The following is a 27614-nucleotide window of genomic DNA, read 5'->3' as shown; positions in this document are numbered from 1 at the left end:
AATAAAAATGTGTAGAACTGTTTATAGGGAATAGCATCTGCTGAATGAGGAAATGAATACATGTTACCTGTGTAAATTCATGCCTTATAAATGCAGGTCCTTGGTGTTACTCATCATTGCTTTTAACATTTTAATAAAGATTATGCTGTAACAGCATGAATTTTATCCTAGCAATAAGGCTCAGAAATGGCAGTCAATGTAACTAAACCTATTATCAATGACTGAATAAGAAGTTGACTCTTAGTGAGGCCAGTCCCCTTAGCAGAGACGTAAAAATTATTACTCGAATGCCCCAGTGAAATGTCATAGTGTCCCTAGAGGGCAATTCCTGGTAGCATCAGAAAGTACATAAAGAGATATAAAGTACAGGCTGCCCATAAAGCATCATCAAGCAACTATCTAAAAAGAAAAATTCAACAAAAGGGATCATACTTCCATTGGGAAATACCTTCTTCCTCATATCTTATTTGGAATTCATGATTTAAAAATAAAACCCATCTCCAGAAAAGCAGATATACTGCCTGCCTAATTATTAGGTGTACTACTTAAGAATGGCATTGTATGATTTATGACAATATTTTATTTGGTATGTTTAATTTTTAGATTCTTTACCTGTTGGAAGTTGACTTAATTTTTGATCATTAAGATGTACAAACATGGTTAGTTGCACACAGACAGAATGGCTTATATTCCTGACCCACCCAGAGGTCACAAGTATATTAGTTGAAAGCTATCTTGATAGGAATACAATTTTACAGCTTGTAGAGTTCAAGAGAAACATTTTTTTTAATAGAATACTTTGAATCACTTAATTTGTTGTATTTTTGTAGTCTTCCTTTCATTCTTTTGTTGGGCAAACACAAGTCCAGAGACTAGCCTAGTAGGTGGAATGTATAAAAAATGAAATTGATATTAGGAAGATTTGACTTCTATTTTCATTTCACTACCAAAGTAAGGTGAAGCAAGAACAAAGACAGAGACAGCAATCTTAAAACTGTCTTAACTGCTTGATTTTATTTACAGGCAAATAAATATGACTTCATACCTTGAGGATAATAACTGGCTGATATAAAACTTTACTCACTCTTAGGTATGGGCATTCCTCTATTTATAGATTGAATGTATATACATACATAGACACTGAACTCTCTGGTACTGGGGACTGGTTTTTACATATCCTATCTTATTAAACCTTCAAAGAACTTTCTGAGAGATTATTACTATTGTCTCCATTTTATGGATGAGGAAATAGTCACTTAGAGAAGTTGTCCCCTGTTATTTTAGGTAGTAAGAAACAGAGCTGGTTTTGATCCCAAGTTTGACTCCAAAGTTTATGCTCATTTCTACTCTACCAGTGTTGACCAAACTGTTTACTAAACTGTTTATCCGGATTGTATCTGTGGGATTTTAAGATCGCTATCTTAATCTGTGGATACAAAATCCATGGATAGGAGGGCCCACTATAGGACTTAAGCATCTGAGGATTTTGGTATCCATGGCGGGTCATGTAGCCAATCCTCCACAGATACTGAGGGATGACTGTATGTTGAAATCATAACCCCCAGTATTATGGAATTAGGAGGAAAGGCCTTTGGGAGATGCTTGGGCATCTGCCCATAAAGGGTGAAGCCTTCATGAATGGAATTAGTGTTCTTACAAAAGAGACCGCAGAGAGCTCCCTCACCCATTCCCAGACTTAAGGACACAACGAGAAATTGCCAGCTATGAACAAGGAAGAGGGCCCTTATCAGAATGGGACCAGGCTGGTGCCTTGCATTTGGACTTCCCAGCCTCCAGGGCTGTGAGAAATAAATTTCTGTTGTTTATAAACCACCTGGTTTGTGGTATTTTATTATAGCAGCTGAATGAATTAATTCAGGAGGAACGTTTATCATCTTTAAGAATTAGCTAGCCCTTGGAGGGGTAGTCTGTCAAGGATTAGCAAGGCCCTCAAGATGTCAAAGTATCATAATATAGAAAAAAAAAAAAAAGACACTGTTGTTTGAAGAAGGAAATTGTCTTTGGTGTAAATGTGGTAAATAACGCAAACTTTTTACTTCACACGAATATTCACAATGCCTATTACCATATTTAAGTTTGCATGAAGTCCTGCAGTAGAGTAACCTTTTTAACACTGTTTAACCCAGAGTTCCTTAAATTGATTTGACCCTTTGCAGCCAACACTTATTAACATTTAGCAGAACATTAATGTTACAGAACCATGGTTTTTTAACCAACATTTTTCATATTTTAAATTGAGTGGTTTTTATCAATCTGCTGTTGAACATTAATCACAACATACATTTCACACACTTTGTGTATTGGCAGTAATTTATAAGGTTCCCCAAAATTACCATATGCATTGGGATACTGAGGAACAATTATCCTTCTAAATAGAACTTTTCCCCATGCAATGAAAGGTATTAATACAACCAAAAATTTCCAAAATGGAATCATCTCCTCAAAAACTTACCCACTATGCAAACCATTTACAGTGCTTTTTCACAGACACTAAGTATATGTGCAAATCTGTATCTTTCACTCACTTATAGTAATTCCTATAATGCTAACTCCTTTATCTGCTTAAAAAAGATAGTAAAATGATTCCTTAACATTAATAAGTTTAAGGACATCTAAAACATGGCCATTGATGATTCAGAAACATGCATGGCTAGAAATAACTTTTGCCTAAATTGGACCTTCTACATATGCAATGAGGCCTGATTCTGTATTATTTCATGTACTGCTAGGCCCATGTTTCTGCCAGTGAATAATTATTTTGAGTTATTAGAAGGAAAATGAAGCATAACATTTGCATGATTTCCTCCATACTAGAGATTTGAGTCGACAATTAAAAGGGGGAAAAATCACCACATACAATCGTGAGCTCTGAAAACAAAGGAATGATATTGTTTCCCTTCTTCATCTTCCTATGTCTTGCTCACCCAACGATAAATTTTCCAATAATATCATATTAACCCAAATGGCAAAGGTACTGGTCACAACTTTTAGCCTTTTCAGAATAACTGGGACTGGGACGATAACTTCGAGTCTGAAACAACCAACTCGAAGGGAAAAGGAAATTGGAAAAGTTAATAACCTCAGCTCTGGAGTAAATTGTTGCTGAGAGAATTTTTCCTTTCTTATCCCCAATAATTCTCTATATGGTAGAAAGAAAGATTAAGAAATCATTTCAGTTTTACCAAACCATGCCAAACAAAACCCATCACTTTAACCTATTCTTTGTGCTTTTACCCTCCTATTACTCCCAAACCAGATAAAATATTCAGTTGCTGCCAGTAATTTACACTTTACTGTGAATGCTTTTAAAGCTGAAATCGTCCCAGCCAGAAATGATAGAGGTCTGTTTTGAGAAATGTCTGGGGCTAAGGAAAGGCATGGCCAATGGTGTTCATGAGTTTCTGACTTCTTACGGCCCCAGTCCTTGCCTGGCAGTCACTTCTGTCATTTGGATTTAATAATTTATTTAGAATACACTCTCACGCACTATATCCATGGTAAGTCCAAATAAAACAAAGATATTTTCCTCTAATGATTGTAACTCAATTTTTATATTTGGGCAAATTTACAGAGGGCTTTGTCTTCTAGAACAATTCTTTTTTCTAATCTAAAATTAGATAGTAACAATGTCCCAACTGCCCTTGGTGCTATAAAGAGCAATGTGTACATTAGGCCCTTCCTTCTGAATTAAGAATTTTCTGGTAAATGTTTGAGTCTCAGTAGGTACAAATCAAATGTACAAAATGTGTAATATACATTAGGAGGAGAAAGTATAACTGGGGTTGTAAGCTTCAATAAATAAAAGAGCTTAACACTGGCCTGATTTCAGTTTTTGGTGGGTGGAAACCTGTTATGTAACTGAGGACTAAACAGCATTGGGTCTATAGTTTTTCCCATCCAAGTCTTGCTTACCTGCTGACAAAAGCAATTTATATGCCAGGAAACATAATCTTCTATCAGATAAAAGGGAGAAAAGCCGATGACTCTCGTTTATTCTTGAAGGATAGGTAAGAAAACTACCGATAATTTTAATTGCCCATTATCTTCAACAACCTTATTTTTCCATAAACTTAACTTTTTTAAGAGTAGTTTTAAGTTCACAGCAAAATAGAAAGGAAGGAACAATGATTTCCTATATAACCCCTGCTGCCCTGCCAAACATACATGCATAGCCTCCTGCATTATCGACCTCCCCATCAGCGTGGTAGATGTGCACAATCGATGAACCTACTCTGACACATCATCACCCAAGGTCCACTCTTGGTGTCGTACATTCTATGAGTTTGGACAAGTGTATAATGACATGTATCCATCATTATAGCATCATACAGAGTAGTTTCACTGTCCTAAATAACATTCTGTGATCTGCCTAATCATCCCTTCTCCAACCCTTGGCAACCACTGATGTTTGCTCTCTCTGTAGTTTTGCCTTTTTCAGAATATCACATATTGGGGGAGGGGGGGCAAAAATGCCTTTGGTTTTTAAGTAAAAATAAAAGACACGTTTCTCATTATCACCAAGAACTTTATGAACAACGTATTCACCCTTTTGTTCCACTACCTTCTGCCATTTTTCAGGCAACTTCATAATTCCATCTTCCCAAAATTTTTTATCTTTTTGAGTAAAGAACTATTCCAGGTGCCTTTTGCAGTCTTCCAGGGAATTGAAATTTTTTCCATGAAGGGAATTTTGTAAAGACCGAAATAAATGGAAATCCGAAGGTGCAATGTCTGGTGACTACTGTGGATGAATCAGAACTTCCCAGCCAAGCTGTAACAGTTTTTGCCTGGTCATCAGACAAACATGTGGTCTTGCGTTACCGTGATGGAAGACTATGAATTTTCTGTTGACTAATTCTGGACGCTTTTTGTCAAGTGTTGCTTTCCGTTGGTCTAACTGGGAGCAGTACTTGCTGGAATTAATTGTTTGGTTTTTCCGGAAGGAGCTCATAATAGAGGACTCCCTTCTAATCCCACCATATACACATCACCTTCTTTGGATGAAGACCGGCCTTTGATGTGGCTGGTGGTGGTTCATTTCACTTGCCCCACGATCTCTTCTGTTTCACATTACTGTACAGTATCCACTTTTCATCGCCTGTCGCAATTTGTTTTAAAAATGGAACGTTTCATTACGTTGAAGTTGAGAATAGCATGTGGAAATACGGTCAAGAAAGTTTCTTTTGCTTAACTTATGTGGAACTCAAACATCAAAGCGATTCACATAACCAAGCTGGAGCAAATGATTTTCAATGCTTAATTTGGATATTTTGAGTATGTTGGCTATCTCCCGCATGGTATAGCATTGATTGTTCTCAATTAATGTCTCAATTTGATCGCTATCAACTTCAACTGGTCTACCTGACTGTGGAGCATTGTCCAGCGAGAAAGCTCGAGCACAAAACTTTGCAAACCACTTTTGACACGTTTGATCAGTCACAGCACCTTCTCCATACACTGCACAAATCATTTTTTTGTGTGTTTCAGTGCGTTTTTACCTTTCTTGAAATAATAAAGCATAATACGCCAAAAACGTTGCTTTTTTTCTTTAATCTTAAATATTAAACGGGCTACACAAAAATTCACCAATTTTGATGTCTTTTAAATGCACGCTGATATGACAGCTGTCACATACAATCTAACAAAATTGTTTCGAATGAAGTTAAAGACAACTAAGTGCTACTAGAGCCATCTTACAGAAAAAAAGAACGAAATTTTGGCTGACCCGATAGCTGGAATCATACCGTATGTAGCCTTTTCAGCTTGGCTTCTTTCACTGAATAATATGCATTTAAGGTTGCTCCATGTCTTTTCATGTCTTGATAGCTCATTTCTTTTGAATGCCGAATACTATTCCATCGTCTGGATCTACCACTCTTTATTTATCCATTCGCCTGAGGAACATCTTGGTTACTTCCAAGTTTTTTCAATTATGAATAAAGCTGCTATAAACACCTATGTGCAGATTTTTGTGTGGACATAAGTTTTCAACTCCTTTGGGTAAATACCAAGGAGATCTATTGCTGAATCAACAATCTTATTTTTAAATTTGTTGAATTTATGCTTTTATTTTTCAACGTTATGGGATATGCTATAGAAATGTCCAATCAGGGGGCTGCCCTAAGACTGTGGAGTGGTCACTGTTCTCAGCATGATGGTTTAATTCACAGTGTAGTTCACCATTTTAAAGTATAACATGAACGTAATTATTTTAAATTATTTATTTCTCTAAACTCCTGCATTTGTGCAGATATTTGAGTTGGCTGTTATGGAAATTAAATAAAAATAATATATTTGTTAAAATTACCTAAATTTCTGGAGTTTCTTCTTTTTTTGAGAATAAGTTCAATTACATTATTTTATCCTCAAAATATTCTGATTTACTAAAGGAATATATATTTTAAAAATATATTGGTCTCCCGATGGGGTCAAAAAGCAAGAACAGCTAAGATCCTTACTTAGAACAGAGGTAGGGGTGGATACTGGGCTTTTAACATGGTCTAAGAGAACCTGAACATTAAAGGCCAAAATGGGGCAACCACAGTTTACTAACCTTATGAAAAAGAAAATGAGGAATGTATGAAATCATAGCTCTTAAAACAAAACAGACAAACAAAAAAACACAGCAAAGGGCTTCCCTGGTGGTGCAGTGGTTGAGAATCCGCCTGCCAATGCAGGGGCCACGGGTTCGTGCCCCGGTCCGGGAAGATCCCACATGCCGCGGAGCGGCTAGGCCCGTGAGCCATGGCCACTGAGCCTGCGCATCCGGAGCCTGTGCTCCGCAACGGGAGAGGCCACGACAGTGAGAGGCCCGCGTACCAAGAAAAAAAAAAAAAAAAACACAGCAAAAATAGTGTGATTGAAGAAAATCCAAAGATTCTCATTAAAAAAAATATTTTATAATCTGTCAACACTCTGATGAGAAATAAATACTTTCACACTGTGAAGTTGGTTATGTACTAGGGCATTTAATGCTTTTCTTTTTAAAACTTGCATGCCAGCAAATATATTTAGTGCAGATTTTTACTTGCTATAAAAATTTTTAGGTTAAAGATATTTGACAGTAGGATGAAAGCATAGATACCCATTCAAACACTGATGTCAGGCCACCAGCAAGATAGGATTACTTTTATACCCCTTCTTCCTAATGGCCTTTTCCCAGAAGAGATGTTTATTGATATCATAACACTATTAATGTTCTCAACTTGGTAATAAAAGACAATCTTCACATATGATGAGTGCTTGGATTCAGCAGCAAACTTACTTCTCAAATACCTTTTTTTTTTTAAGCAAACGGGCATGATTTTTTTCCAATAAAACTTTACTTATCAAAATAGGCAGTGGGGGGCTTCCCTGGTGGCGCAGTGGTTGGGAGTCCGCCTGCCGATGCAGGGGACGCGGGTTTGTGCCCCGGTCCGGGAGGGTCTCACATACCGCAGAGCGGCTGGGCCCATGAGCCATGGAGGCTGGGCCTGCGCGTCTGGAGCCTGTGCTCCGCAATGGGGAGAGGCCACAACAGTGAGAGGCCCGTGTACCGCAAAAAAAAAAAAAAAAAAGGCAGTGGGTTGAATTCCTCCCACAGGCTAGAATTTTCCAATCCCTATTTTATTTTATTTTTTATTTTTTTAAACATCCTTATTGGAGTATAATTGCTTTACAATGGTGTGTTAGATTCTGCTTTATAACAAAGTGAATCAGCTATATATATCCCCATATCTCCTCCCTCTAGTGTTTTCCTCCCACCCTCCCTATCCTACCCCTCTAGGTGGTCACAAAGCACCGAGCTGATCTCCCTCTTCTATGCAGCTGCTTCCCACTAGCTATCTATTTTACATTTGGTAGTGTATATATGTTCATGCCACTCTCTCACTTCGTCACAGCTTATGCTTCCCCTGCCCTGTGTCCTCAAGTCCATTCTGTACGCCTGCGTCTTTATTCCTGTCCTGCCCCTAGGTTCTTCAGAACCTTTTTTTTTTTTTAAGATTCCACATATATGTGTTAGCATATGGTATTTGTTTTTCTCTTTCTGACTTATTTCACTCTGTATGACAGACTCACTACAAATAACTCAGTTTCGTTTCTTTTTATGGCTGAGTAATATTCCATTGTATATATGTACCATTCATCTGTCAGTGGACCCTTAGGTTGCTTCCATGTCCTGGCTATTGTAAATAGAGCTGCAATGAACATTTTGGTACATGACTCTTTTTGAATTATGGTTTTCTCAGGGTATATGCCCAGTAGTGGGATTGCTGGGTCATATGGCAGTTCTATTTGTAGTTTTTTAAGGAACCTCCATACTGTTCTCCATAGTGGCTGTATCAATTTACATTCCCACAACAGTGCAAGAGGGTTTCCTTTTCTCCACACCCTCTCCAGCGTTTATTGATTGTAGAATTTTTGATGAGGGCCATTCTGATTGGTGTGAGGTGATACTCATTGTAGTTTTGATTGCATTTCTCTAATGATTAGTGATGTTGAGCATTCTTTCATTTGTTTGTTGGCAATCTGTATATCTTCTTTGGAGAAATGTTGATGTAGGTCTTCTGCCCATTTTTGCATTGGGTTTGTTGTTTTGATATTGAGCTGCATGAGCTGCTTGTAAATTTTGGAGATTAATCCTTTGTCAGTTGCTTCATTTGCAAATATTTTCTCCCATTCTGAGGGCTGTCTTTTCATCTTGTTTATGTTTTTCTTTGCTGTGCAAAAGCTTTTAAGTTTGATTAGGTCCCATTTGTTTTTGTTTTTATTTCCATTTTTCTAGGAGGAGGGTCAAAAAAGATCTTGCTGTGATTTATGTCATAGAGTGTTCTGCCTATGTTTTCCTCTAAGAGTTTTATAGTGTCTGGCCTTACATTTAAGTCTTTAATCCATTTTGAGTTTATTTTTGTGTATGGTGTTAGGGAGTGTTCTAATTTCATTGTTTTACATGTGGCTGTCCAGTTTTCCCAGCACCACTTATTGAAGAGGCTGTCTTTCCTCCACTGTATAGTCTTGCCTCCTTTACGAAAAATAAGGTGACCATATGTGCATGGGTTTACCTCTGGGTTTTCTATCCTGTTCCGTTGATCTATGTTTCTGTTTTTGTGCCAGTACCATATTGTCTTGATTACTGTAGCTTTGTGGGTATAGTCTGAAGTCCAGGAGCCTGATTCCTCCAGCTCCATTTTTCTTTCTCAAGTCAAATATCTTCTTGACAGTAAACATGCAGTTGAATAATTCCTACCATGTGAGTGTACCTACGTGGGGTGAGGCCGAGTGGTAGGGCTGGATGACTAGTTGCATCACAAAGGAGAGATGTAGAGTGATAAAAAAAAAAACAAAAAACTTTTCTTGCAAACATGAATGGCATGAAATTGAATCAAGTTGAAATCATGGGACTTTGCCAAGGGCATTCTTGTGTTTGCAGAAATTTACCAAGTTATTTTTTCAATTGCTTCTTGCTAATCTCTGCTAACTAACTCTCTGCCTTGGAATAGGTATTCCAGCGAGCACAAAACCCCAGCAATCTTGGTATTGGAAAGCAGCAATCCACAGATAACTTTAGTAGAACAGGTGCCAACGTGACTCGGAAGCTACAGTATACACAACGAAAGTGAATTGTCAACAACCACTACAAAGCAAAGAGCTAAACAGTTTACAAGTGGAACATACAAAAGAAGAAAAGGAAGAAAATGTCTACCCACTCACAGAAAAATGCACTCCCTGATCTTAATTGCTCAAAATTGGAAGTTTAAGGGTTCACTACTTAAAAGTTAAGCCTTCTTCTCCATGAAATTACAGACAGGATCTGAACAAAGTGTTATCAAGTAAGCAGGAGCATTTTTTGCTAGCCTTAAATTACCTGTGAGAACAATGTACATTGAGCATATGAGTTAGGGGGCAAAATGTTTTCTTTATGGGACATTGGGTTTTTGGTTCTTGTTCTACTGATGGACTGAATTACACTTGTTCCCCAGAAAGGGTCCTCAAATCATATAATTGCATTTTTGTTTCTTCCTAGATAATGCTGCCACCCTGAAAAGTTGATCTGGAAGCAGAAAGAGAAATTACTTTTCAACTGTTTTTTCTCGGACTGGCCAAGCACAAGAACTTGAATAATTCTGCCAATAATTGACTTGCAACATTGGTAACTCAGTATGTTGCCTTTTTTGATACATCTACATCCATATGAGTGAGGCAGAGGGAAATTGGTATGGGTCCTGGTCAAGGTGTCAGAGAACGTGAGACTGGAGGACTGGAGAATGAGACCATCCAGAAGGAGCCCACTGAGTGCTTCTGCATGAGTTCTGTACTCCCTTTCTGCCCACCTGCTTCACTTATACAGTGAACATAACAGTAACTGTCCTGGCCAAATCAGAGAGAAGCAGAGGGAAGTCATTACATGTGTCCACAGAAAAGTGCTCTAGAAATGTAACTGGGGTGGGGAGTTGTTCAAAATATAGCCCATTGCTATCCTTTCCAATATGAAAGCTCCTGAACTATATTTTGGAATGCTACTTTGGAAACTATGACCCTGAAATCTTGTCAATCCTCCTCTCCATCCTTCCTGTTGACCTCTATGTTAGGGACAACATTCCCAATTCATCAGAGAATCTGTCAGATCTTCTTTTGAATTCTGTCCTAAGGCTGCCTCCTTCTTATCACTTCCACAGCTAACATCCTAGTCCTGGTCTCATCATCTCTTACAGGACTAGCCCAACTGTTCTCCTGCTGCCACGAGTTTTCTGCCAACAGTCTACGATCCATAGAGTACCCACAGTGATCCTTTAAAAATAAAAATCAAATCTTGTCACTCCTCAGCTCAAAGCCCTCCTGAAGACTTCCTCTCACGCAGAGAATTTTATCACAAGTTCTCACCATGTCTTACAGCACCCCAGAGTAGGGGGTGGCAAACTATTGCTTTTGTTCAACCTGTGAGCTAAGAATGGCTTTTATATTTTAAAACGGTTGCCACATGAACATTATCTATAATTCACATTTCAGTATTCATGAATAAAGTTTAATTGGGACACAGCCATGTTGATTTATTTACATACTGTCTATGGTTGCTTCCATTCATTCTATAGCACAGAGTTGAGTTGTTACATAGACGTTATGGTCTGCAAAGCATAAAATGTTCACTATCTAGCAATTTACAGAAAAAGTTTGCCAACCTCTGCTCACAGGGTATGACCTCTCTTCCCTCCTACCATTCTTCTCAGTGCTATTCTGCTCCAGTCATGCTGAGAGTTTACTCTTTTACACTTGTTCTTGCTACAGCTCTATTTTATATGCTGTTTCCTTTTGCCCTTGGATACTATTACCCTCAATATTCTATGCTTTCCTCTCTCACATCACTCTAGAATCTGTTACCTTCTCAAAGAAGTTTTCCTTGATAATCTTACAGAACATAGTACTGTTATAAAATTTAAAACAGCACACAAGAAATTTGTTTTTGAGTTATAATCCTTGGTTTTTCTGAGTTCAAACTCCCTTTTAGATGTTCACTTTTTTAATGATTAAAAGTTAGATATTTAATATTGAATGGCTCAGACATAGTTTAGAGGACAAACTGGGAGTGAAAAATGCCATGCTTCTCTTATATTTCTGCTCTTCCAGAGCTTCGTACGTGACTCTGGACAAATAATTTAGCATAAGGAATCTCAGTTTTCCCTTCAAGGACTTAATGATTATTCTCCTTGAGCTGTATAACAAATATGATGAATAAACATAGACATATAACTATTACATCCAAAAAGAGCCTCAAGAGCACCAGGAACAACCAAACGTCTCTTCAACATACAATGTCATATACCTTCCTCACCAGGATTTCCTTCTTAAGAGTTTTCCTTAGAAAATTGACTATCTTTACTAAAACTTGCAAAGTACATATCTAGCAATGGAATCTTTATTAGTATCCTAGGGCTGTCATTAAAAAGTATCACAAACTGGGTGGCTTAAAACAGCAGAAATTTATTGTCTCACAGTTCTGGGGGCTAAAAGTTCAAAATCAAGGTGTTGGCAGGGCCATGTTCCTTCTGAAATGTAAAATGGAATTCTTTCTTGCCTTCTTCCAGCTTCTGGTGGTTTGCCAGCATCTTTGATGTTTCTTGGGTTCCAGCTACATAAATCTAATCTCTGATTTCACTGTCACAAGGTGTTCTACCCATGTGTCTCTGTTTTCACATGGTTATATTCTTACAGACATCAGTCATACTGGACTGGGGGCCCACTTTATGCCAGGATGATCTCATCTTAACTTTACCAATTCCATCTGCAATGACTCTATTTCCAATAAGATCACATTGTAAGGTACTAACGATTAAGACTTCAATATAACTTTTTTGGGGGGACACAATACAAGACACAACAGTACCCCAAAGTGCAATGGCAAGGATCTCCACTTTAATACATACCTTCATAGATACAACTGAACTGTTTGCTCTCTCCAATGCATATTCTTTTAGGTGTATTTGTTAATTATCATTGTAAACAGCATCTATTTTGGGGAGAATATTAACAAATTGATACTGAGATTGCCCAGTTTCTTTCAGTGGTATTGGCTTTCTTCTGATAGGCAGTGTTTAAGGTCCAAATTGAAGCCTGAGAATAAACAACTGATAACTTAATTGTCTACCTTCCATATGGAGCTAATATACTTATTACCCTCACTGGAAGCCCCATAGTCAGCTACAATAAGACCTTGAAGTCATTAGGTTAGTGTGCTGGAATCTTGTCAGTTTGTTCTGAAGTAGAAAAAAAAATCTCATTAAATGCTGTTCATTTATAGACCTTTTTATAAGATTCAATGTTTCCAGTTCTTAAAATGAGTGAAATGTGAATGTATTAGCCATTTAATAAGAGAGAGTAATGACTGTAGGGCAGGTTTAAAATTAACATAAGTGAGAAAGCCAGTTTACTCTTTCGATTAGTTTCTCACCTTTTAAATACTGTAGTCCCTGTGACATCAAACACAGAAAATACATTAATATGCCTACAAAAAGAATTTACAGTCATGGTGGGGGAATAAGGGGTTGTGCAAACCCTTTGCAGATAAAAATTATAAAAGCCGGATAAACACAAAAAGACTCTAATAGTTTAATGATACTGGGATGTGTCTACAAGTACACAAAAGCTGGAAATAGTTTATTCTCGGAAACAAAACCCCATAATTATAAAAGGTAAGAACTATAAGGTAGTTCCTAATCCCCGTGGCTACTGCAGAAGATAACAGTGGTGGAAAAACACAGACTTGTCAGCAAATATTTCCAGAGATCATAGTTTAACACTGGAAAAGCATCTGGAAATGTAAAGATGAAGTCCTGAAAGCAAGATAATTGCAGAGAAATGAAACCAAAAACCCATAGTGTCTGGCTGACTAACTATGCATGGTGAGGAGAAATTCTATAGGGCCTGACAACAAAGCAGGAAGAGGTCAGAGAGGAATCTACTACTGAAAGATGAAAGATGCATAGTGCAAAGTATATATTTTTGCTACTCTTTTAGCTTAATACATTTTCCAGTTACAAAATAGCCAGGAGAAAGCTGAAGCCTCAGGGATTTAAAGTGTCAGAAAAGTGATCCTAAGGATATAGAAGCTAGATTTAGAAGGAAATTCCTAGAAGCAAAGAAACCATTGAAAGGGTAAGCCCCAACATATGAGTAAAATCTTTGCCAAAATCCCTAGTTACCAAATTACACAGGCACAGGGGAGACTTCCAGGGGGTCAAACTAATAAAAGTAGCATTTGGAAGCCATAAGAACTGACGAGAGATACCAGTAGCTACATACTACAGTGAAAGCAAATATTGCAGTTCATGTCCAGGTGGATTAACTGAATATTGGAATAAAAAAGCACAATATTCAGAACACTATAGAATGCACTGTCACAACAATGTATCATCTTAAATGTTCAGTTTACAACCAAAAATTACTAGACATGCAAAGACACAGGAAAGTATGACTCATAAACATGAACAAAGACAGTCAATAGAAATTGACTCCCAGTGGTCCCAGGTGTTGAACTTAGCAAATCAAAACTTTAAATCAGTGATTACAAATATGTTCAAATAATTAAAGAAAGTATAATATCAATGAGTGAAAAGATAAGAAAATCTCCAAAGAGAAATAGATCCATAGAAAAATAGAAATCTGACAACTAAAACACTTGATAAACTTCAAAAATTAACTAGATGGGCTCAACAGCAGATTGGAGATGGCAGAATAAAGTATCAGTAAATGTGAAGATGGAAAAATACAAATTACCCAATTTGAAGATCAGAGAGAAAAACAATTTAAGAAAAATCAAACTATAATATATGTAATTGGAGTTCCCAAAAGAAAAGAGAAATAAACAGAAAAATAATTGGATAAATAATGGCAGAATCTCCCCCAAATTTGGTAGAAAACATTAATTTCAGGTACAAGAAGCTTAATAAACTTCAAACAGGATTAAAACAAAGAAAACAATTTAAAAACATATTGTAGTTAAACTGTTGAAATCCAAAGATAGCAAACAAAATTTTGAACTCGGCCAGAGAAAACATACACAGTAAAAATAGGTGAAGAATGCTATGATTTACTGGCTTCCACTAAGAAACTACAGAGGCCAAAGATATTGCAATGATACAATAAAAGTGCTGAAAGAAAAAACTGTCAATAATAAATTCTATGTTTAGTGACGCTATCTTAAAAAATAAAGATAAAATTAAAATATTTTTAGATAGAAAGTGAGAAAATCTGTTACCAGGAGGACTGCTCTACAAATAATATAAAGGAAGGTGTTCAGACCATATAAACTTATTTCATTCTCAATATCTTTAAAAAAGAAATGACTGTTTAAAGCAAAAAAAAAAAAGCAACTTATTGATGAGTTTATAATGTATGTAAATATAATATATAGGACAACAATAACTCAAAAGAAGGAAGGTAAATAAAAACGTACTATGGGAGTATTAACAATACTAACTTTAAAATGTACATTGTAATTAAGCAACCATGGGAAAATAGTTCAGAGAGATACAGCTAGAAAACCAATAAACAACTTAAAAATTTTCTTAATTTTCAAAAACATCTGATTAATACAAAAGAAGAGAAGAAAGAAAAAATTAACCAAAATAGAGTAAGTACTTCTAGAGAAAAGGGGGCACTTAATAATGAAAAATGTTACTATTTACAACAGTAGTACATAACAATTATAAATATATATACACCTAATAATAAAGCTTCAAATTACTTGGAACAAAATCTAAGAGACACTAAAGGGGAGAAATAGACAAATCTACAGTCATGGAGGGAGACTTTACAGTACTCTCAGTAACTGACAGAACAAATAGACAAAAAAATAATTAAGAAAATAAAAGATGAGAAAGATACTACCAATCGAAATGGCAATTTTAGAGCACTATACCCAATAACTGCATAATATACATTCTTTTTATGAACACTTGGAATTTTCACCAAAGTAAGCCATATGTTGCCACAAAAATTTAAAAATTATGATATTATTTAGTTCTCTGATGAGAATGGAATTAAATTAGAAATCACAACAAGAATACACGTAGAAAAAGTCCAAGTATCTGGAAATTAAATAACACACTTCTAAAAAACCAAGGGAAAAAGAAGCAATTACCAAAACAACTAAAATTATTTTGAATAAATAATGAAAACAAGTAAGTTAAAATTTGTGGGATACAGTTACTATGGTGGTTAAGGGGAGTTTATAGCTTTAAAGGTATATATTAGAAAAAGAAAAAGGCTAAAATCAATACATAAGCTTCTGGCATAGAAGGTAGAAAAATGTCTATGCTCTAATCCCTGGATTAGATCACATATGTAAATATGTGACCTTAGATGGCAAGAGAAGCTTTGCAAATGTGATTAATGGTATGGATCTTGAGATGGGGAGATTGTCCTGGAATATCTGGGTGAGTCTAGGATCATCACATGGGTCCCTAAAAGTGGAGAACCTTTCCCAGTTGGGTTAAAGAGATGAGATGGAAGAAGAAAGGGAGACTTGAAGTGTGACAGAGATTTGACACACTGTTGCTGGCTTTGAAGATTGAAGATGTAGTCCACAAGCCAAGGAATGTGCATGACTTTTAGAAGCTGAAAATGACCCTCAGCTGGTCATCAGCAAAGAAATGGAGATGTCAGTCCTATAACCACAAGGAATTGAATTTTCTCAACAATCCAAATGAGTGAGAAAATGGATCTTCCTTTAGAGCCTCCTGAAAGGAATGCGGCTCCTACTGACACTTTGATTTTAGCCTGGTGAGATTTGTGTCAGACTTCTGATACACAGAACTAAAAAGTGGTAAACTTGTACTGGGTAAATCACTAAGTTTGTGGCAATTTGCTATAGCAGAAGTAAAAACTAGTAGATTGATTTTTGAAAAAGAGAAAACATAAACTACTATGCAGAACGATAGAGAAGGTACTATTACAGATCCTACAACATTCAGAGGATGAGGGAATACGAAGAACATTTTATGGCAATAATTGTGATAGCACAGATGAAATAATAAATTCCATCCTTAACATAAATGACCAAAGTTAACCTAAGAGGAAATGGAAAATTTAAATAACTCTGTATCTATGAACAAAATTGAATTTTTAACTAAAAGTCTTCCCACAAAGAAAACTCCAGGCCCATGTAGCTTACTGATAAATTCTATCAAACATTTAGGAAAGAAAAATAATACTAATCCTACACAAGGTCTTTCAGAAAATAAAGGAGGAAAGAATACTCCCCAACCTACTTTATAAGATCACTGTCCTTCTAAGAGCACACTAGACAAAGACAGTACAAGAAAAGAAAGATGCCAAGTATTTCTATGAATAGAGACAAAAAAATCCGTAATAAAATATTAGCAAATCAAATTCCCAGTATATAAAAGGACAACACCCTTTCATTGTAAAAACTCTCAGCCAACTAGGAATAGAATATGACTTCCTTATATGATAAAGGGTATGCATGAAAAAACCTCAATTAAAATCATACTTTGTGGTGAAAGATTGAATGTTTCCCCTCCTAAGATTGGGAACAAATGAAGGGTGTTCACTCTCACTATTTCTAGTCAACACTTCACTGGAAATCCTAGCTATTTCAATTAAGAAAAGGGATAAAGGAAATACAAATTGGAAAGGATGAAGTGTTTTGATCCAAAGTTGATAGTGTATTTAGAAAATCCTAAGAAATATATATGCAAAAAATATCCACTAAAACTAAAAGTGAACTTGTGAAGACAGCAGTATAGGAGGCCAGCATACAAACATCAGTAGTATTTATATATAAGAGCAACAGAAGTTTAAAAATGAAATATAATTCCACTTCAATAATATCCAAAAATATTATATAGTCAGGGATAAATTTAACAACTGGAAAAATACCTGTATGCTCAAAACTATAATCCTTGCTGAAACTAAAGAATAACTAAATACATGTAAAACAACTAAATAAATGTTTATAGATGTAAGACTCAATGTAGTTGAAATGTCGTTTCTACAAATTGAACTATATATTCAATGCAACTCCAATACAAATTTCAGCAGGATTTTTGTTTGAGGAAAATTTTTATAAGTTACTTCTAAAATTTATATGAAAATGTTAACAACTTAGAAAAATCAAAATTTTGAAAAAGAAAAACAAAGCTGGAGAAATTACATTACCTGTTTTCAACGCATACATGGTTAAATGATTTTTGGCAATGGTCTAAGGTAATTAAATGGTGGAAAGAGTAAGTTTTTCCGTAATGGTGCTGGAACAATTGGATATCTATATAAAAAAATTGAACCTTGATTTTTACCTTATATCAAACATAAAAATAAAGATGGATCATAGATTTATATGTAAAAACTAAAATTCTAAAACATATAGAGGAAAGCATAGAAGAAAAATCTTTGTCATCTTCTAACAGGCAAGGATTTCTTAGGGAAACCACAAAAAGTATGAACCATAAAAGAAAAAAAAAATGGTACGTTGGTTAAATTTGGATTAATCCAAATTTTAAAATGTTGCTTCTTGAAAGACACCATTAAAAAATGTAGAAAATGTAGAAAGTCACATACTGGGAGAAAATATTTTCCATGTAGATATTTTACTCAAAATATGAAAAGAATTCCTATAACTCAGTATTAAGGGAACACACAGCACAATAAAAAACAAATAAAAGATTTGAACAGACACTTTACAATAAGCCAATGAGCATATGACAAGATGCTCAACACTATTATTCTTCAGGGGAATGATGATTAAAACCACAGTGAGATACCACCAAACACCATTAAAATGACTAAAATTGAAAAGACTGGCAATACCAAAAGTTAGCAAAGATGTCCAGCAACTGGAATGCTCATATATTCCTGATAGAAGCATAAAATTTTTTCGCCACTTTGGAAAACTTTGTTTTTTCCTTATAAAGTTAAACATACACCTATCCTAAGACCCAGCATTTTCACTTTTAACTATTTACCTGAGAGAAATGAACATAAAGACTTGTATATGAATGTTCAAGCAGCTTTGTTTATAAGAGCTTCCAAATGGAAACTACCCAAATGTCCATCAACAGGTAAATGGATAAACAAAATGTGATATATTCGTACAATGAAATACCACTCACCAATTAAAAATCTACTGATGTACGTAACAATATGTATGGCTCTCAAAGGCATGATGCTGAAAGAAGCCAGACACAAAAGTACATGTTATATGACTCCACTTACATAAAACTTAATATAATGTAGATTACTCTATAGTGACAAAGCAAATCAGTGGTTGCCTAAAGGCTAGGTGTGGAGGATTGGACTGATGCAAAGGGACTCAGGAAACTTTTATATAGATGGAATTTTGGGGATTCACCCCCCCAACCCCTCAATTACATAGGTCCTCTAGATAATAGGCATAGCATGATAAAAATACTCAGAAAATCATATACTGGCAAATTATCTCCTTGCCAGAAGAACATGCTATCACATTTTAATTTTTTTTATAATAACCTTTAAAAAGATGAACACTCAGAGAGCATTATATCCCTATAACATCACCTGCAGAACATAGGACTGTTTTAATATACAAATATGGTAGCTTCAAACAAAATTGAACAAAAGAACTTGTTTTATGCATTTCTCTGTGACCTGTTTACATCATCCTATAACTGGTAGATTCTCAGGTACGCTATTCATACTGCTCAAGGGATACTTAAAAAGTACACAGAAAGGGGCTTCCCTGGTGGTGCAGTGGTTGAGAGCCCGCCTGCCGATGCAGGGGACACGGGTTTGTGCCCCGGTCTGGGAGGATCCCACATGCCGCGGAGCGGCTGGGCCCGTGAGCCATGGCCGCTGAGCCTGCGCGTTTGGAGCCTGTGCTCCACAACAGGAGAGGCCACAACAGTGAGAGGCCAGCGTACAGAAAAAAAAAAAAAAAAAGTACACAGAAAATGTCAGACTGAATGATGCGGTTATAAAAACAACTTCAGTAAAATGTTTCCCACTTCCTTCAAACTTGGCTTTCTTTTAGATGCCTATCACTTACCAGATCAGTTCTTTACTATTCAAGTCAACTACAGATGTTCCTTAAGAAAGTCCTCTGGAGATCCGAGCAAAGCCATAGGTACAGTGTGAGAAATATCTAACTTATTCCAGATGATCTAGTCCACATTCTAGTAAATTCTGCACATATACAGAATACCAGAAATCTATTACTGCCCCCGCCTGCCATCTGTCTTATGAAACCTACTTGTTGTCTCTTGTCACCTCTGATTATGTCTTATGTCTCCACCTGTCTTTGTATCTTCATCTGCACCCTTGGATTTGATACTTATTTGGCTCTTCTATTTTAGTTTTCGACTTCTCTGTTTCTGAATCTTTCTGAGACTCCCTGACTCCATTCCCCACATCTCTGAGCCAGTCTCCTGCTCTTCTGCACTCAGACACAGCTTCTGGAACTCAGCCTGGAACACAGCCCTAAGTCTACTGATTAGGATGATATTGACAGTTTTGATAACATCCAACATTCATTAAACAAATATTTATTGAGTGCCTGCTATACGCCAGGTATATGTAGATGACAGGGATTCAGCAGTAAACAAAACAGAACAAATGTCTGCCTTTATAAAACATCTATTTTAATGAAGAGAGTCCAATAATAAACAAATGGCAAAATATATGATATACTATAGTACTTGGTGATACATTCTATGGAGAGAAATAAAGCAGTGAAGGAGGATAGGGAAGGTGAGGGTGAGTTGTACTTATAAATAGGGTGATCAGAGAGGGTGATATTTGGGCAAAACATGAAGTGAGCAGACAATTGATATGGACATCTAGAAGAAGAATGATCAGGACTAGAGAAGAGCAAGTGCAAAGGTCCTGAGATCAGAGCATACCTGGTGTGCTCTGGGTATAAGTCCATGAATGTGCCTGGAGTACACAGGGCAAGAGGAGAAGGCGAGAGAGTCATGGAGATGTGTAGGGTTAGGTTTACCTTTGTTGGCCCTGGACAGCTCTATTTTATGCTTGTTGTCCCATGGTAATTATGAATATTATCACCTTTTACTCACAAAAATGTCCAGGTTCAAATGAAAAATTATATACTCATCCTAGTATAGGCCCTTGTAAGGAACTGACTTTTACTGAATGACATGGAGAGCATGGAGAGATTTTTGTAAAATGGCAATTAAATTAAAATAATTTAATCAGACTGGTAAGATATGGATATGACATGAAAACTCATAAGGTGCAAAAGGGTACACAGTAAATGTAGGCCTTCCTTTCATCCCTGTGCCCTTCCTTCCACCCTTATGTTTCCCTCTTGGACGCAACCATTGTTATCAGTTTCCAAGGTATCCTTATTGCAGTGTTTTGAACAGAAGAGTAATACAATATGGATCACATCTCTAATGGGCCACTCAGGCTGCTGTGTTAAAATGACCGGGAACCAGTCAGGGAGTAATTGCAAAATTCCAGGTAAGCGAAGAACTTGCTTAATTCCACTACCCAAAGACATGAGGAAACAGAAATAAGTATTTTTTTTCACTTTAGAAAGAGTTAGTATCTCTATCTTTGGGTTAGAACAGTTTTCCCTGAGCCCACCAATCTTACTTGCCTCCTGCATAGTTTCTATCAGAGCACTTGACATTTTCTTTCATAGCACTTTTGTAATGATGTATTTTATGTTCACTTGTTTTAAAATGTCTTACATTTTAAGCTTCTTGAGGACAGGAACTGTATTTCTTTCTTTAACCAGGGTCTATCAATGCCTTTAAGAACAAATTTTGAATGAATGAAGAAATCACAAGCCCTTTTGTCTTGCTACTCTTCCGACAGAAATAATCTAAGAACAACTCGTCTTCTCTTTACCTCCTTCCAAACCTGAGTTTCTTAAAGATTAATTCATAGTTGGATGGGAATAAAGAAAAAAATTCAACTAGTTTCTAATATGTATATATCTCATGTATTTCTTCATCCTCTTTTTGTAAAAACAATTGGAAACCAGGGAGGCGGGAAGAAAACAAGAGGATTATGATATCTAGTATACCTAAGCATTTATGTATTTACTTAGGAAATATAAGATGGATATTTTAGAAATAGGCTTTAGAAAATATTCTAATTTTACCCTTATGTTTTCTATTATTAATGTATAGGTTGTAAACTATGACTTTTTCAAAATTTACTTCATTACTCTGAAGTGTTAGGGATGGATACTAATGTACATATAATAATTTTTTAATGTGTTTAAGAGAAGCATTGCTCTATATTTTACTTTTAAGGAGAGAGATATTCTCTTTATTTTCTTGGGTCCCATGTAGGAAGCATTTCAGTAGGGGCTGGAACAGTGTTTTTTATATACCCTTGCTGTTCTGTTGCAGTGTTTCTCTCTAGTCCTGCAGGCATTACCATGTCAGTGAAGAGAGCAGACAGTATGAAATCACGGGGTTGGAATAACCACACATCAACTCAGCCCAAATGCAGAGGCTAGGACTTGTGGTTTACTCATTGATAATTCTCTTGTACTTTGTTTAAGCCACTGGACCACAATGCCTTCCATAACTGGCATTCCTCTTTCTCTTCCTTAGAAGTTACCCATCTTCATCTTGGTAGAATTGAAAAATGTTTACTGTTGGATGTGGCCACTTCCTCTCTGTAAAGATGAGGAGACAGAGGCCTAAGAAGATTCAGTAAAAATGTCAGTGGGTAAGTAGGGATTAGGATGGCTATCTCCTGATATCCAGTTTAGTGCTTCGTGCTTCCTCTCATACAGTGGAAAAAATACAGATATTGACTATATGTATAATAATGATCTTTTAAAAAAACACAAGAAACAGAAAACATACGTGACTGTAGAAGAAGAACTGAAGCAAAAGTGGGAAGTGAAGAATATGATGCTTCCAAAAGGTCAGAAACAGTAAGTTATAATTTTCCTGGATCCCGAGAAATTAACACAATGTCAAGTTTGTTGTAGGCTAATTAATCAAATTACATTTTCTGTTTTTATTGTTTTTAACACCAGTTAAATTTCTACTATATTGCAATTCCCTGGATGACCAAGATATGGTTTTGTCATTGTTCAACTTCCCATATATTCTAACATTGTTGATACTTAGTAAACATTTATAGTCAATTGAGCAAATGTCAAATGTCATATTTTCAGAAAGCATTACTTATGCTTTCATATTGCCTGGATATTTTCATTCTAGCGCCATATGTAATTTTGTCTGTTTGTATGTCTGTGGGTAAAATGACAGTATTTACCCTCTCCCTAAGGTATTTTCTATTTTAACACCTGCACAATCAGAAGGCGAAAACTATTCCCAATCGCCACAAGAGCTAAATGGGAAACGCAGAAGCGTTGCTGAAGAATTTTGCTCTTGAAATTATAATGTCATAGCACTTCAACCAGGGAAGAAGAAAAGACATTCTGATATTATGTATACTTAGATATCAGGATTTGGGATTATTACTCGCTCGGTTTCTCTTGGAAAAAAATGGATAGGGTAAAACTCTAAAGTAATTTCAATGTTATTCAATATTTTTTTTAATGCGGGGAAGCATAGTTTTAACTGCAGCAATCTGTAGAATTATGGACTGATTACTAGTTCAAATGACAGAGTCCTACAGTGAAACCCATAATTTTACATTACGTTCTGCAAGAGATGATAGCAGTTCTTCACATATAATGGTATTGCTAGCCCAGAATCTTGTTAACACTCATAGTCTGAGAGGTTGTGCTTATCCTTCTTTATTTTGAATCAGAAAGAAAAATTTTTTCAAAGGTCTACTGGCCTTTATTTTTCATATTAGGGATTTTGGTCAATTAGAAATTTTCTTAGAAGAGGTACCTTGATTAAAAAAATTCAAGAATTTAAGTAGAATAGTAAAACTACTCAGAAATGAATATTTTCTTAAAAAACTAAGAAATGCAAGTGCTGCGATTTGACTTGCATTTAGCTCTTTGTAGCTATTTCCAGTCACTGATTTCTATGGAAAGTAGCTTCAGAGTTAGTTGCTTGTTACCGGGCAACAATTTATTCCAATTATAACTGAAATGTTCCTAGTAGACAGTTACTGGTGGGTAATATCAGATTTTAAAAATGAACTATTAAATCCATAGTATTTTCTCTTGTTGTAAGAGGCAGAAATTATTCTAATACTTGGCATTTTCTAACGTTCTAAGGTCTTTTTAGACATTTCAAGTGATCTGGGGGGCATCAGTGAGGACCCACGGGGCGGCACGGTTCAGAGCTGTTAAATGTGGAAATGACACAATTAGATAGGATAGCTATAGAGACTAGGGACCAAATGTTACCAGTGTATGGAATGCCACATTCCCTACCAGATGCAAATGGCATACAATCTTCAAACTTTCACAGGAGAGTTTTTCTTTAGGAAAAGGTCTTAGTGGACATTTGGAAACTACATTCTCTTTTTTGACGATCTCCCCACTACATGTTTACTTATCTATTAAAAACCAAAAACAACATCACAAAAACAAAAACTACCACAGTTTACAAACAACCATGGAGAACAGACAAAAATATCCCTCGATATTTTACATGTGTTTTTAAAGGCAATGAAAGAAAATTTCTTCCTAAGTTTCTTGACCCAAATCCAAGCACACTCACTGATCAACCTCAATCTTTCCTTGTGTCTTCCAGCTTCTGAGGCTAGCATCTGGGTAAGCTCAAAGTTTGCCACATGGATATATGCTCAAAGGACATATTCGGTTTGCAAGACAGGTAAGATTTCTAAGTTTTCTTCTTTCTTTATAATATGCAAATGAAGTCTAAAACGTACTGACCATAGTTGCAAACTGACATAAACAAAATTTACATGCACAGGAGGAATTGATTGTAGGAGACTTAACCTTGGGAACTTTATCTCAGAGTCAACAGTCATGCATTTTGAAATGTGGCTTAAGTGATCTGATCAGTCCTAACAGTAGACTGAAGAGCTGATTGCTGAAAAGTCACACCATCTAGGTTCAGTCTCTCCCCATAACAGAGTAACAGGCAAGAACATTCTCAGTACCAGTCCCAGGCAGCATATAAAGAAGTACTTGTTGAATATAATTGGGCTGAAGTAAAATTTGTCCTTTTAGACAATAAAGTTGGCATCTCAAGTTCAAGGTCCCCTGATGATCTAGGTTGTCCACAGTTAACTGTCTAATGAACTCCTGACAAGTTGTAGATGAAAGGGATTAAAATAACGCTACTCAGAGCTCACTTTAGGCTGTTTCATTATCTGGACTAAGGAAGTATAGGATAATTACAGTGTTATTAAAAAAAAAGTTTCATTATTGCACTTCCTGTTTCGCGAGTAAATAACAAAACAGTTACGGTCTGTAAGGGACCTATTAAAACCCATGACACCCCTGCAAGGCAGTAACTTGGAGAACTCAAGAATTCTCCCTGACAGGACACTGAAACACCAACCTTAAACAATCAACAACTAATTGCCAGAGTGCAACAGTCTTAGCCCTGTTGCAACTGGGCGACTCATCAATTTGCAGAGAGAAGCATCATCAGGGTACATAGGGATGCTGTCATTACCCATTATAAGTATGACGCGAAGGTCACATATCAGGCAATTTCACCTTTTCATTACATGCTAACCCTTCACGGCAGGGAAGCCACGCTTATGACTGCATTAGACAGACAAAGCCTTCAGCTCTTTTTTTTTTTAAAAAAAAAGGAAAAGCAAAAAAAAAAAAAAAAAAAGAAAAAGATAAAAAAAATTAAATGTGTTTTCTTACCAGCACGTTGCAGCACCAACTCGGTCACAGGAATGTTGCCTTTACAGGTTTCTCTTTTAATTATCCTGGAAGCAGGGAGACAAAAAAAAAAAAAAAAAAAAAAAAAAAAAAAAAGGCAAAGAAGAAGCAGGGTGGTTAAATTAGCGTGCTGGAATCTTTTCAGTTTGTCGCAGAGTAGAAAAATAAAAAAGGAAAAAAAGGCTCAGTAATTTAAATTTGCTCTCAGTTCAGGCTTCGTGGTTGGGTCCCGCCCCTGCCTCCCGCTGGGTTCCACTACCTGCAAGGCTGAAATTGACAGCTACTGTGCAAACAAAAAAAGGCAACAAGCATGCTGGGACCATTCTCTCTGCTGTTTGGGTCTCACTTGTCCTGACAAGTAAAAATCATCAGTGGAAAGGTATTCTGCATTTTCTATTTGAAGAATTTGCATGTAATTCCCTTCCATTTTAATTGATACACCATGATGGGGTTTGATTACTGTTTGGGTTTTTTGTTTGTTTGTTTCCTTCTTTCTGTATAACAATAAGTTATTATTATTATTTATATTTTTACTGTATCTGCATCTCCTACTGTCCTGTTCTCCTCTCTGAGACAGACTCTCTCCTGTCTTTTCCTTTAACTCATCAACATTGAAATTTCTACGAATAATAGCAATACCAAGATTACCAGGGCTTCCACTTTTCCTTTGATACCTTTTTGGGGGGGGATGTAGTGTTGAGAATAATTCAAGGGACAGAAGGGTCCAGGAAGAAGATTCCATAAGCACCAGAAACTTCTAAGAAGGATGAAATATTAATGTAAAAAGTCTCTGCAGCCAAATCCAAAAAGTTCCTTTTCATGTTCATGAACTGGGCAAAGAGCTAAAAATCGTAGAGATAAATTCGGTCTCCACTGCAACTTCACCTAAGGTATCTCCTATAGCAAACCACTTTAATTTTAGCAACAAAAATAAAATGGTTACTTAAAGCACAGCAGATCCTCAGTAAGTAGCAGAGGAGTTATGAAAGATAATTAAGCCCATCCTTCTCTGTCAGGATGTAAATGGCTTACCCAGAATTTACAACAAGCTTCTTTGTTCTTGTTTTCTAAATGCTCTTTTCACATGAGGCATTTATGGGCTACTCTGGTATGTAGATATTACAAGCCTGCATGGAGTATGGATTATCTGCATGTTTGCTCCTTGATGTGAAGCATTGCTTCTGTCATGGAAGATAGCATTATTTCTCCTGTTAAAGTATGGATTTTCCTTAGATCATCTTACTGCTCTAACATAAGAGTACCACGCTGATGAACGTGTCATGTCACATAGTCAGGGCGGGGTGATTAAGGAGTAAAAGATAAAATGTACATGGATTTTCGCCAGTGGCTCAAAAAACTAAAGAAAATTACTCTTACCAATGCAATAGCATTTAATCTACCCTTGCTTGTCTGTTTTTATATCTGTCAAAACATTTCCTCCTTATCCCTACCTCAAGCCTTTCAATGGATTTCACTATTTCTGCATAACTTATAGAATCCCCGAAAGCCAACTACGAGCTTAATTTCAGACTTTAATGCACTTCACTTTTTAAGGTCAGATTTTCAAAACCAAAATGAATAACAATATAAATTAAATGAATATGATTTAGCTTTCCAAACTCATAAGAATTTAGCTGAATGCCAGGAATCCATGCTGTCATTTTAGGTCACATCATAAATCCAAACAATTAAAAATGGAAAAGGCTGAGGAGGCACAAAGCAAAACGACATCATTTTCTTGTATGAAAACCTTTACCAGAATTTTTTTTCTATCAGTAATGAATGCTTTTTGCTCCATTCCCACAAACAGCTGTAGTGGAGAAAAATAAGGCAGGTCAAGTATTCAAGAAGCCATGTTAACTTCCCAGGTAGTTAGGCAATCAGCTTTAATGAAAGAGTGGTAAATTACATCAATGTGCTAATTAGGGTACTTTGTTACAGCATCAAATGCAATAAAGCTAACCCATGCTTTGGCTTGGAAAGTGTCATGCATGGATTTTTCAAATTGAAGAGAGATTTTATTTTCCTGAATCATTCTTTAAATTCAAGAGATTTTTCTCAATCATTTCCTTTTAAAGAAGAGTTCAAGAAATCTGTGTAGAGCTGAAGATACATATGGGAGGGACAAACATGTAGACCTGGAAAAAAAGGAATGATAATTTTTTTAAAAATATGGTATCTTATTTTAAAGTTACACATTTTTATGACTAATATGCCAACATGAAATACTTTGGTATCATTGTGGATAACAGAACACACTGAGAACACGTGAGGTAAAATACAAATATGCACAGATTAGCACATGTTGGTTTGTATTCTAAACACCTCTGCTTTAAATGAAGAA

At 36.1% G+C, this 27614-nt stretch overlaps 1 protein-coding gene across 5 annotated transcripts in view; it reads right to left on the bottom strand.

The window, feature by feature from the left end:
• The window catches only part of CELF2 (CUGBP Elav-like family member 2), an 838781-nt gene extending 813233 nt beyond the window's left edge, over positions 1 to 25548 (bottom strand). For 3 of the 5 annotated variants that reach the window (XM_067030246.1, XM_067030251.1, XM_067030253.1), the window contains exon 1: positions 25253 to 25333. The gene's annotated coding sequence lies outside the window, so the exon portion shown is untranslated. Of the gene's footprint in view, positions 1 to 25252; positions 25334 to 25529 lie in introns of those variants that run through there. The other 2 variants (XM_067030247.1, XM_067030248.1) reach the window with 2 other exon arrangements.
• Positions 25549 to 27614: the final 2066 nt, after the last annotated feature.

The sequence above is a fragment of the Kogia breviceps genome, chromosome 3, assembly GCF_026419965.1.
Source record: "Kogia breviceps isolate mKogBre1 chromosome 3, mKogBre1 haplotype 1, whole genome shotgun sequence".
NCBI lineage: Eukaryota > Metazoa > Chordata > Mammalia > Artiodactyla > Physeteridae > Kogia > Kogia breviceps.
This window is presented reverse-complemented; position numbering and strand designations above follow the sequence as displayed.